General features: G+C 38.1%; 1 protein-coding gene across 3 annotated transcripts in view; it reads left to right on the forward strand.

Annotated features, from left to right (window-relative positions):
• Nucleotides 1–13486, forward strand: part of WDFY3 (WD repeat and FYVE domain containing 3) — a 173662-nt gene that overhangs the window by 11193 nt on the left and 148983 nt on the right. Inside the window, exon 2 of one of the 3 annotated variants that reach the window (XM_061350992.1) lies at nucleotides 10203–10262. The exons of the other annotated variants lie outside the window; for them this stretch is intronic. The gene's annotated coding sequence lies outside the window, so the exon portion shown is untranslated. The remainder of the gene's footprint in view (nucleotides 1–10202; nucleotides 10263–13486) is intronic. 3 annotated transcript variants of the gene reach the window in all.

A 13486-nucleotide genomic window follows, 5' to 3' on the forward strand; every position in this document is an offset into this window, starting at 1 on the left:
CATAGAAGAGTGGTGGGAAGTCATACTTTCTTGTTAAAACATTAAATAAGGTTTTGTAAGAAGTCTTTGAATAACCCAGGTTTTTAGAATAACTGCATTGCTTGGGATTAATAGATTGTCTTGATATTTACAGAAAAAAAAGTCATAGTGCACAGTGTTGTGATTTCTTGTTAATGTATGAAGACTCTTCTCAAGGAGTTTTCAGTGTAACTGTTTCAGGAAGATATATTTGCCTGCATGAATGGAGAATGGAGGCCTGGTGAAGACTTTTATGATTTGTCTGTTATTTTCTCATTAATGAGTATTGCTACTGTTCTTTAGACTGGGCAAGAGGTATTTGTCTGCAAATATCTTGAAGAATTTTGTAGAATTGTATTACCAAGACTACTTGACCCTTTTCACATCATGTTGATGACTACTTGTATGGCCATGGCCAGTTTATCAGCTAACAAGTAAAATCTAGCAATAAAAAATAAAACCAGTAAAATAGATCCTCTTCCCTCTTACCGCAGTTTCTTTGGTAGCAAGAATTCAGTATGAAAAGAACAAACAAGTCTGACAAACAAGTCATGAAGATTTTGTTTCGACCAGTTGACTATGAGTGTTGGGGTAAAAAATAAGCTTTCTGTTGCCCTCCAGATCACTCATCAGGTACTGTTAGAATAATGTTTAGGCTGAACTATGTGGAGAGAGGAGAATCACACTGGATTGCTTTAGTGCTCAGAAATATGCTTTTCTAGGCTTTGCTTGTTAGGGCAATAACAGAGGGTGGTGTGTGGAGCACGAGCCTTACTGTCATTCATAGCTTGGTGTGCAGCCATGAGTCTGAGGCTGGCCAGCCCCACGAGACTCACAGGCTGCAAGAAGGACAGTTCTTGTGGCTGCTAGGTGAAATCATTGTTTGTAGGGGAAACTGTGGCCTAAGTGATTGGTCTCCTCAGCACACGGGGTTTTATACTTGTGTTTATAAAACGCTGTTCATTGGAAGTATGACAGTGTTCATCATGTCCAATGGAGGAATCACGCTTTTCCGTAATTATAACAAACTCTGCAAAAGTGGTAGTGAGTTTCATTACATGAGTTTCTTCTAATTTACCTTGAAGCTTTCTGCTTTCCATTTTCAGTGTCTTCCCCTTTTATTTATGAGCTGACAATAAATGGCAGGACACATCCATATGTGCTTATGCATATTGTGTTACTGTCATTCCTTATTTCTGTCTTACAGAAAAGAAGTGGTGTTCTCACCCTCATTTTTTCATTGCTAAAGTATTTTGATGTTAATGAGTAAGCTTCTTACTCTTCTTTATACCATTTCTAATGAGTGTTCCTGAGATGGAATTCCTAAGACCTAATAGAGTATTTTGAACAGGGCTGGAAAAAAGATGGCAAAATTTTATCATGAGATGAAGGCTTGTACTAAAAATACAGTACTGTGTCAGAGTTATTTTCTGGTGCTTGTTTTGCAAGTTCTTGTTGATTTATCTTGAAGACTAGCTAGTACAATCCCCCCCCCCCCCCAATAAAAAGGCCTGGAAAAGGAGGACAAGAGAAAGAGACTGAGAAAATGGACCATTTCAAAGCAGGATCTCAAAAACCTGTCTACTGTAGCAGTATAATTATAGTGCTGATATCTTTTTGCTGTCTGTGGTGTCCTTTCTTAGTTAAAACCAACTATCTTTTGAATATTCTGATACTTCAGTGGTGATCTTTGGATGATTGTAATGTTTTTTACAGTAAGAAATTACTATCTTTCCATATAAGCAGTGACATGTCACTGCACTGGTTGCAACATCTTTTAGTTGAATGGAAGTATCTCTTTTAGAAAGGTGTCCCATATGATGAATGGCTCTGAGTTAGGGGAAAATCTGACATGCATTTTTAGCAATCTGTTCTTCTGGACAATTATTACTCTCCTAAGAGGTTTTTATTTCCAGACTGAAAGTGAGTTTGCTTACCTTACCGTACATGTTGTAGTATCATCATCCACTAAGTCAAAGAGCCCTGTGCTGTATAAACATAATCTGCACACAGAGAAGATGACCCAGTCTCTTTTAACTTCCTCTTGACCTTCAGTAATAAATTTAGCTTTCAGCGATAAATTAAATATATTGAAGTGGTTGGTAGTCAGTATTTGTATTCTAGTTGTCCTCTTGAGTTTAAGATCCTTTAAAAAAAGTGACCTTTAGGTATCTGAAGGCATTCTGATGCATGGAATAAAATTTCTTGTTTGCTTTGAAACCCTTCCCACCTTCCTCTCCCTCTGCATCTCCCCCAGCTTGGGGGCACCTGCTGCTGCATACAAGGGTCATGTAAACCATGTTGCCATGGCTTGTTGGTTGCCATGGCTTGTTGGTTGTCCTTTTGGGATTTGTGCTTTACATACTCTGATCCCTTCTTCCCACTCAAGTTCGTTGCACGTAACCATGCATTTGACTGTACGAAAATGGATGACATTAGGAGGTTCGTTATCTACAAAGAGATCCAGATAATGGTGTCAGTCAGCAGTTACGACGTATGTCCCCTGTGTATTCATTCAGTTGTGTTTATTGCTGGCTTTTGTTAAGATATTGGTTGTATTAGCTGGCATACCTTTAATGGGATTAAAATGAAGTTGCTGAGCTGAAGGTATCAGTTTAATGATGCTGAGTAGCACTTGCCAGCTGTGGTAGTTAATGCATATGAATGAGTGAATGAGACCACGTTTATCTCAAAATGATCACTTTAATAATGGGGGTAAGATAGGAAATATAAATGTCTTTGAGAAAGATGTCTGAAAAAATCTCAACTAATACAGCATGCCAATATTATTGTAGTCACAGAGTTTAGTCTCAAAATGGTAGAAATGTAGTTTATCCAATAGTTGAGGGCTTGGAGGAGGGATTTGGGTTTTTTTGATTTTTATTGTTTGTTTTTATATATATTTTCTTTTTGTTGTTGTTTTGGCATGTGGTGTTTTGATGTGGTGTGTTTTGTTGCTGGTGATGTCTTTTTGTCCCTCCCCCAATAGTTTAAGCATTTCAGATGATTTCAGAATATGGAAGCCAGTTTTTGTCTTCCACTAAGCTGGCTGTATTGTCAGCAATGCAGGGAGATGGAGACAAAGCAGTGCCATTTGTGCTGCAGTATTTCTTGGAAGACCATTTCTCTTCTGATCTCTTTCTAGCAATACTGTCCTGGTGGACCTGCAAACCTAAGAAAACGGTATTGCAGTCATCACGCAATACTCCTTCTCATCCTCTTTCAGTTTAGGAGACTGAGATTCAGTCTAACTTGAATGTAGACAGAGCTTTTGTCCGTGTTCTTTAAGTGGAGAAGAAAGTTTGGTGATTTGAGAAGAGAAAATTTGTTCGCCCTCTGACACTGTTTGAGCTCCAGTTAGCCTGAGTTTTTATTGCTACACTTCGTTTCCTTCCTTCCTGCATCTCGCTGGATAGTGATGCCCTCTGCCCTTGTTACAGGTCCCTTTAGGGCACCTCTTGCTGGATGGTAATTACTCACTGGTTGATAGAGGAAGAGGTGCTGTTTGAATGTACACTCTACATTATCAACCTCATTGTAAGTTTTCAGCTGTCTCTAAGCACTATGCTGGCAAGTCTGGACAGGCAGACGGCAGGAATGTGTCAATGTGCCAGAAGTAAGAGAACCCAAGTTAGTGACCCATCTCTGTTTCGCAGTTCGTGTTTCTCTTGCACTTCTTGTTCCTGTAAGTCTGGTGTGTGTACTACTGTTGCTCCTAGGAGAGCTTTAAATGAAACAAATGTATTATTCCACTTTCCTTTTCTGGTTTGTTTTGATATTCTGCTTTTGCACAAAGCTCTGCTCATGAGAGTAAGCAAGGAAAGTGTGTGTGTGTGTGTGTGTGTGTGTGTGTGTGTGTGTGTCCGTGTCCACACACAATGTCCACAGTATTCATTTATCCTTTCTTTTGGTTTGGGGCTTCTTTTGGGGTCTTTGTGTGTCATAATCTCAATTGTATATTGTTCTTGATCTGCCCTTGAAAGAAAATTCTTCTTTCACAACTGTTTTTGTGGACTTTCTACAGGTCCATTGCTCATACAGTCTGCTGGGCTTTAGTTTCAAAAGAAATGCTTTGGATTTATGCCAACATACTGCTTGGAAAAAGATTGCTACAGAGAATTCCTCTAGTGTCCTCTTGGAAATGCTTCAGAGCAGGAGAGAAACCAAAGGTAGCAGCAGCATGGGGTTGGTACACTCTGGCCCTTCTCAAAGGAAGAATACACTGAAGATTAAATAATTTTTTTCTCATAGTTGCTTCTGGTAATTTGAGTTCATTTAAATCGAGGATATCATTGACATTCCAAATATTATCGCTTTTTTTTTAAATTATTTAGATTTAAATCTTCTACTGTTATTTTTCTTTCAGTGTATACATGCACAGGTAATTTAGGATCAGCATGTTTGTGATTCAGAGAGTCCTGATTGACTCCTTTTTCTCCGTAGAATTGGTGATCAGTGAGTTAAAGAACTTCAGTTTTATACAAGATACATAAATCCTAATTTTGTGTTGTTGTGCTAATTTCTTAAATCATCTTGACTGGGATGACGTAAGGATGAAATTTTTATGTTTGTTTCTTTTGCTGGGTGGGGGAGTAGTTGTTGAGACTTGGCAAGTTTAGGAAATGATATGTGTGTGCTTGTGTTCTTTTTAGGCCAAAACACAGTAAGATTTGGGATTTCCTAGAGCGTGCTGTTGACAGAGCAGGCAAGAACCTTTTAATAGTTTAAAACAAAAACCAAATGACAGTTACTTTCATTGCTTTATGCATGCTTTAATTTTTTTGATCTCTTTCCAAACTAAGCTTTAGGGTTATAAAGCAGGAATAATCAGATTTGAACATGTGAGTTTGAGCTTCTGGTGGTTTAAGTAAATATGTTTCAAGGCCTTGTGCATCCACAAAACTGCACTCTGTCTTTCATTTGGCATCTCTGTCAGGTCATCTGGATATATCTTTTTTTTTTTTTTTTTCTTTCCTCTTCTGCATCCAGAACTACCCTGCTCAACTTTGTCATTTTTTTTTCCATGTCACTGATAATTATGTTGTTTTTCATTACTCTTTTTTTTTCCTCTTTTCTCTTTCATTCTGGTTTGTTCCTTTCTCTTTTCCCCTTTTGAAGAAGAAGTTACTTTTAATTGGGAAGGTTTTTCAGGACCCAGAATGAGTTTCAATTATATCTGCAAAGCCTAAAGGTAAATTACCCAGATGTAAAAAGCCTAGCAGCTTAGGAAAGGTTTTGCAGTGAGTCTAAGTTAGTTGTCTGTCCATTCTTCATTGGAAAATAAGGGCATTACAGACTTGAATCATTTGATAGTGGATTGTGGGTGATTGAGTTAAAAGAAACTCCTCATCAGCTGACGCACAGAGAGGGCAGAGTTCACTTCTAAGTGTGTGGACTCAGCTGTCCAAAATCAAGATAAATGTGTAGGATGCCCTTATAGACTTGGGAGAAAATAATTACCTCTTGCAGGTACTTGATTCCTGTTACCTTAGATGCTGGTTTGAAGATCATGCTTCCAGAGAGCTGTTTAACTGGAAATCATCAACTATAGAGCAACCCTAGACATATAAATAGCGAGTGACTTAAAATGGTTATCTTTTAGATGTGCAAATTTACTAATAAACCACATATGTTTAAGTAAACAATTAGGAAGTGGGTAGCACAGTTAGTACCATTGTAACTGTGAGCTTTCTGACTTGCTTAGTTTTTAGCATTTAGGTATCTGTCTTGTAAGTAAATGTTTTAACAGTGCCAGATTTTGCATGTTAGAGTAGTGGAGCACTTCATGCTTTTGGCTTTATGCCTTCTCCTCCTTCCTTAGCATCCAAACAAAAAATAATAGGGGTGAAGTAGATGGGAATGTCAAATCATCTAGTCTCTACAAGGAAGGTCATTACACTCTTGATCCACAGTCGTTGTTCTAGTTGCACTTGGATTAGTGTACAGTAGTATCTTAATAGTGGGCTGGAATTACTTTATTCTCTGAACAGGTAAAATGGCTCCCCTGAGTCCTCCCTGAGTCCTGAACATGAGAATTGTTCACAGTGTTTGTCAGAGAAACAGGAGGGGAGTGAGGGAACTGCTGATGAGGTTGGTGTGGGGTCCTTTGTTGCAGAGCAGGTCATTAATCAATATCCTGAGTTGTTGCAGAAGCATTAGGAAAAGTAAGTGGTTTATTTAATTCAGAGCTGAGACATTACAGATAAAGCTGTACTGTTTTGTACCATATTCATGATGCTGGGTTTTAAGGATTGGATTATTGCTATCTGCAGCAGTTCCTAATATGAAAAAAAAAAAAGAGAAAGGTGGATTTTGAAATGTGCAGCTCTCCTGTTACGGTGGCTGCTAGTGGAATGATGCTGGAACTGGCCATTGCTTCTGTGATTGTTACTGGTCAAGACTGTCCACTGCAGGTCTAGTGACAGCAAGATGCTAGTGTGGCAGAACAGCATCTCCATCATTTTCCTGAGGCAAGTTGATGGCTGGTGGGTTAAGTGGAGAAGAGTGGGGCCTTTCTGTAATTCCTGGTCTCTTAGGATCACAGCTATACAGAATCCAATGTGTGTTGTGGCCAGCATGTGCCTTTGCTCAGGCTTTCATGTTAGCAGCTTCTCTGTTTCCTTTGACTAGACAAGGTTCCCATCTCATCTGTGCACTTAGGAGCTGACAGGCTGGAGTGGTGGCTTATGGTGAATATATGTTAGGTATCTCCCTTTCTTAAACTGATCTGTGCTCCTGCTGCAATACAGATCCTGGTATTTATATTTCTCTTCAAGGGGAGCTGCTGATTCCTGCCATTGTTGCTGGAAGTGGTCTGTGCTGAGCACAGGGGGCAATGCTTGGAGTTGTAGGGGTGAGCAGAAGAGTGAACATTTGTTCTGTTTTTGCACAGCCACTGAGTTTTGCAGTATTCTGGGCACTAACTAAAAAATAACAGGGCATAAAATGGCTAAGACGGCATCTTAGCATCATTGTTGGGTTGTTTTTTTTTTTTTTTTTTTTTTTTTAATGGAGTGCCATGTGGCCTCTGAGCTCTATCTGGATGGCTTTCAGGGTTTGGCAGCGATGACATGTACTTCCACATCCAAAGAAATTCAGGAATATTGCTGCATCATGTCTTTGCTGACTCTGCAATGCAGTAGCATTGGGCTTTGAGCCCAAATCATGGTGGGAAGATAAAAACCTTCTGACCCAGAGGTAAGAACCAAATGGACAAGCCTTAGAGCAGAAAAGAGATAATCAGAGAAATGCAAATTTTTGATGAGGAGATAAAACTTTTAGGTTTCAGTCCAACTCCTTAACAAGAGGGCTATAATTAGGCTAGAATTATCTTCATGGATTCAGTGCTGGCAAGCTAAAATTCAACTGCCTCTTAATCAGCATGCAGCATCTTCGCAGTCTTTCATGCTTGAGTAAAACCACACTTTCACCCCTTGTGCAATGCTGCAGTGTACAGGTATGCACAATACATAACCACTCAGGAAAACCTCTTTCCTACTCATTCTTCAGTGATACGTTGTTCCTTGTAGGTCGACTTGTCTTCATGTCTCTTAGAAATATTTTGCAAGTTCTGCTATAGGTATCTGCATAATATCCAATTATAGAATTAAAATTGTGTTAGCGTTTGGTGGCTTTTTGTAGTTTATGATTACAGTTCAAATGTGATAACCACAGAATTCTTTAAGTTCTACAGCAACAGAAGAGGCCACATTTCATGCAACTTAGCCTTAGAGACAGTTTTCTCCAATGCAAACATGTCTTCTGAGAGCAGGGCTGGAAAGGCCAGGTGGTAAATTCCTGTGGCTTGGCACTGGCATTAGAACATGTTGATTTTAGGGGAAATAAGATGTTTTTAATAAGGGTTAACATAGAATTTAATGATTTTTATTCCAATAAACTAAAAAGTAATGTTTGAAAGTACAGAGGGCCTTCTCTGTAGCAGGATTTAACAGGTGGTATTTAGTTTATCAGCTGCTGTGTGCTAAAAGGACTTTTCTGTTGCTTATTTTTTTCCTAATGAGGAGACGGGCAGACTTCCTATAACTTCTCAGGCAGCAGCGATTATGCAACTAATCCTGCTGCATTGTGGAGCCAAAGTCCTTCCTAGTCCCTGAGCACCAGCTGCTTGTGTTCTGGTGACAGCTTTTTTCCTTTTCTTTCTCCCCCACTGCCCCTTCCCCATGTTGTTTGTGAACAAGTTATTTTCTTTCCTGTGTTACTGTTTCCTTTTTTCTCCAGTGTCAGGGAGACAGTGGCATGTTTGGGTTTATTCCTCATTTCAGCATGCTGCAAAATCAAACTGCCCTTGTATATCACGTGAAATATGAAATGTATGGTGAAATGAATTTTTTCATGACAAGAATTGGTTGATTCTTTATGGGTTTATATAAGAAAAGACATTTGCTTGAATCTAAGTGAAATGTTATTGCAAATGTCCTTTGTTGAAGCCAAGGTCAAAAGTTATGAGTTCACATTCTCATGACATTAAAGCACGTAAAAAGATGTTTGTTTGTTTTAGGTTTTGTTTTCTTCCTTCCTTCAAAGGGTGAGACTGAGAGAAATTTTGATTTCTCTCCCCCCACCTCCCTTCCAACCCCATCACAAAATAAAATATAGTACTCCTATGTATAAGATGAGGTAGTTGTAAATTCATGCTTTTACAGCCAAGTGATCTCACTGCAGTGCAATCAAGGCAGTCGATACAGTGTAAAAATGCTGTACATCTTACCGTATTCATTTTCTGCTTTCAGTTCACAGTTTTATGTCATGCTGTTTCCATTTCAGGTTACATGGCTTCCTGTGAGCTTAAGTGATTGTAGACAGGCGGTTTTTATCTGTGATAAACTTTCGGAAACCTGCCTGTACAGTACTGGGTGATGGGACAAGAGATGGTAGACTCTTAGACTGCAGTGCTGTTCTCTGCTTACAGAGGAACAGAGTATAGCATATACAAGTCCAAGTAGAGGAGAAATAATAGTTGGTCCATGATAGCTCTGCTTGTGTCAAATGTGGTGTTTATCAGTCATAAATAGGCTGTAGTGCTTAGTGTCCTGTATAAGGAAATTAACTGAGGAGAAGTGTTTAAGGTCCTTAGTTTGTGAGTCTTATACTAAACAAGTTATAGGGAAGGCAAAGGATGCATTTTCTTGCTCCTGGTGGCTGTAGTGTGGATCAGGTATGTGGGAGATGGCAAGTTGTCTTAGGATTTGTAAAAGTACCATCATTTGGGCTATTTTGGTTGGAATTTCTTTTCCTTCACTGACATCATCTATGCTTCAGTTTGCTTTAGATAGACCAGGCACACAGAAGACATTCTCTCAACCAGAAGACCGGATGTGTAATGCTAATACTTTAAGCGTGTCTACTCATGCCTCTCCCCTCCCCACCAAATTTCTCATGGTGAGAACATTGGGTTCTAGCTTAGAAAATATTGTGTTTCTCAAACCCTAGCTCAGCTATATGTGTTTAATTCAGACAGCTATGTTTGTCACTGTGCTGAGTATTTCTGTTGGTGGTGAAGGATCTGCTGGAGTTCTTACCTCAGCCCCACAGTTCTTGCACTATGAATGGAGTTGTACTCTATTAGAGCTCCTGATAGATATTAGAGCTCTGGAGAAGCTCAGAAAGTAATGATGAGGTTGGGAAGGATTGCAAAGGTTTTTCTGCAAAATACCCTCAAACCTAACAAAACCGCTAGACATCATGGCTAGCTCTTTGTAACCATGCTGGCAGTGATGCCCTGGTCTAAGTAGAGTTCCTAAAAGTAGCGCTTGTGTAAGGCCCATAACTTAACTGAGAAATTTGAAATTGCTCTTCACACCTTTTCAGCTGATGTGTTCTGTAGTCCTAATCACAGAGCTCTTCTCAGTGACCTCAGAATTTCAGGTCTGAGGCTTTATTTCAGTGCCTTTTGGGAACTTACCTGTCACCATGAAATTGGTATGTGGGGTTATTTGTTTGGGCTTTTTTGTTACTTATTTGGTTTTTGTGTGTGTGTTTTTGGTTGGTTGGTTTGTTTTGTTTTAAAATAATGGAAGGAAATGATTTGGAAATCAGTCTGTAATTTACTAGCTAACTTGTAAAGGCCAGAGAAGACCTGTCTCTAAACACTTAGTCTGGAAAACATCAGGTTATGACCCTGCATAAGGCATGTTGTGTCATATTTGTGTATGTGGTATTTCCAGGTTCCAGAACAAACACTTGAGGGACAGTGAAATGGAATTCAGTGAACCTAGACTTGAGAAGTATGCCAAATGCTTTTGAAATACAAACCTGTTAGTTCAGGAATTTGCCCAAGACCATATATGAATTCCAAAATAATAGTGATTCTTTAAAAATACATAGTAGAGTGATTTGTAAGGAATTTATGTCTGTCCTGTCTGCTGCAGGAAAAAGGGCAATTATTTTAATCACTGTGTTCATGGAGTGTTTATTGTTTGCCTGCATATCTGCTTTGTACATGTGGTTCTTGCGACTGATTCATCTAGTGTTAAATGATACGATGCTTAAGAAGGATTTAGCCACTTTTAGCGGTTTCAGTGATTATATGCATAATTTAGCATGTGACGTTCTGGATATAATGTTCTGGGTGTATTCTATTTAATAAAGTCCTGCATGAATTAGTAACTTAAAAAGGTTTTTGTTTTTTTTTTTCTTACTCCTTGTTTCCAAAATACTTGGCAGTTGAGTTAGAAATCTTAAGAAATTAAACAGTGTAGCAGGAGGATGTTTCTTTGCTGCTTCAGAGAAAATAATATGGTTTCTCTTCCAAATTGCAGTTGCCTAAATCTCCCCTTTTCTTTTTAAGCCTTAGTGCACTGTTGAGTTGGGTTATTGGAGAGTTTGTTTTCTGTTGAAGGCAGTGGAAAATGTTAATGTGCTTCTATCAATTTGTAGATAAGGGTTGGTACCAATTTACAATGGTGTTAGGAAAACACACTGGAAATGACAACAGATCAAGGGCACTAATATTCTTGAATTTCTTGATCAGTCTGTAATGTCTCCCCTATTAAGTGCTGTCTTGATTTTCTATGTAACTAAGGACATGTCTGTGAAATGTTAATTCTCTTAGAAAAGACTTAAAACTAATCTGTTCATTGCACCTTACTCTTACAACAGTAAATCTCACTTGCATTAGCTGGTGAGGAGAGACTTGAAAAGAATTTTAATGAGTGGTACTTGGTCACACAGTTTATGTGCTGTTTACACTTCAAATCTTGATCAGGAAGAGAACTGAGGTAATGATGTTTCATTGTGAAGAAGGCAAAATATTATTGTTGAATTTGGTCTCTTTAAAGAAAATAATTCTAACTTGAGATCTAACAGACCTAGGTTGCAAATTAGTATCTATGGTGTTTGGAAGTTGGAAAGCACACATTCCAGTATCTTGGTTAAGCTTTAAAAAACTCAAACAAGTGAAGTCCCTACAACCTAGGGAGGTGGTGACATCAATAAGCTTAATGACTAGTCTTGTATGGTGTTTCCCAGTTCTGTGATACCTTTCTTGAGCTCTGTTTAAATAAATCTCAGGTTCCTAAACATGGTTATTTTGGTACCTTGTAGTATTCAGCAGTGCTTCTCATTTCATGGTAGTGAACCTAAAATATCTGATGGTGTTGTGGAAAGCCCAGTTCCTTCAAAATAACACCATATGAACTTTGGTTTATTGTGATTATTTTAATGATGTGGGCAGTAAGCCAAATGTCACATTTCTTTACAGAATTAGTGGGAATCTACAGTCATCTGGTGTATGTAATGATATTTTTCAAGCTAACTGTAAGGACACTATTTTTTCGACCTGAAAATAAATCTGAACAGAAATAATCAGTTTAAATAGTGTTAACTGACAACTGTTATACCTTACTGGTTTCTAGCTTTCAGTTTACTATATGTTTACTCATTTCTTATGCAGTAGAATGGTAATGAAATTTTATGCTGGGGGGTTTTAGTTTTTATTTTCATCATAGGCATCACTTTTGTATGTTTTGCTTATGCTCAAATACTTTTAGCAAGCCTTTTCTCATTTACTGTGATATTTCTAGTGCATAATTTTTTAGTACTTTTAACTTTGCAATAGGAAATATAATTGTGACAGATTATAATATATATACATATATATGAATGCAACATATATATATTTTTATATATATAAAATTTATATGTAATATATATATATAACTGCAACTTAGATTGCATTTACTATGAGAGTATTAGGATTTTTTCATTTGGTAAATACTCCAGATGGATAGTATAGGCAGAAATTGCAAAAGAACGACACTGTTGGTGGCTCACAGGAAGAGAAAGAAGAGATTCTTCAAATTATATTTGGAGCAAGTTGAGTAAGAATGTGTTAAGGAGAAGGAAGGATCAAGCTGTATCATCAAATAGCTGCTATATTCCTCTTCCTAAACGTTGCCCCTTTTCCCTCCATCAGCAAAAATCCAAAACCAAACCAAGCAACTGTCTCCCCCCCGGAAAAAAACAACAAAAAACAAACAAAAACAAAAGTCCAGACAGAAACAAACTCAGTAACTACAAATCTGTGAGAAATATTTACTAATGAAGATACGATTCTGTGCCCATGGTAACAGGGAGAACTGGATAACTGTGGAAAACTAGTTAATACTTTTCTCAAGATATTTTTTCATGGTTGACCATACAGATTCAAATAGTGAGGGGACTGGATGACTGAAGAGACATTACAATTTCATGTTGGCAAATGACATTTCTTTAAGTCATTCCATGTCTTTAATATATCTTTTCCTGTGTGTGTTCAAACTTTGACTATTTGAAACCCAGACCGTTTCAAATGGTCTGAATCTGAAACGTGCTTACTACTGAGTCTTTTGCAAACCTTGCACTTCAAAGGGAAGCCTATACTTCACCCATGTTTCTGGGTAAAGACTTCATGTCTGAAATCTTGGCAGGACAAGTTCTTTTTGTGTAGAATACATGCTTGGACAGAAGAAGAGCATTAAAAACTAAATCTGTTATTTTCGTTCTTCACTTTCAACTTCTTAGGACTGCTGGAACAAGTTATAACATTAATTGGGAGATAAGAATGGATATTATTTAGTGTTATGAATCTGCTTCAAGGTAACAATGATCAGGAGCATGTATTATGATATATCTTTGTTGGCCTGTGATCTCTGTCTCAGATTTAACAGCAAAGAGGAAAGAAAAAGAAAAGATGATGAATGAACTGAGGAAAGGAGAGACTGTCTGGGGGCATACTGAGGAAAGCTGGTTTGAATTTTTCACGTGCATGTAACAGCACAAGATCCACTGTGGAAATATTTTAGATATGCACACAACAAAAATTTACTAATGCTGCCTGAACAAATTAAAGCCCATAAGCTGAGTGTTCTGTTGAGCTCTCGCAGTTGCACAGTCCTTTCAGGAAAGTTAGCCTAGCATCTTTCCATTGCTGAGTATTACTTTCTGGTAAAGAAGAAGTACATGGTCATAA

The sequence above is a fragment of the Neopsephotus bourkii genome, unplaced genomic scaffold, assembly GCF_033783945.1.
Source record: "Neopsephotus bourkii isolate Nb327-2 ecotype Australia unplaced genomic scaffold, CSIRO-AGI_Nbou_v1 NB_547, whole genome shotgun sequence".
NCBI classification, from domain to species: domain Eukaryota; kingdom Metazoa; phylum Chordata; class Aves; order Psittaciformes; family Psittacidae; genus Neopsephotus; species Neopsephotus bourkii.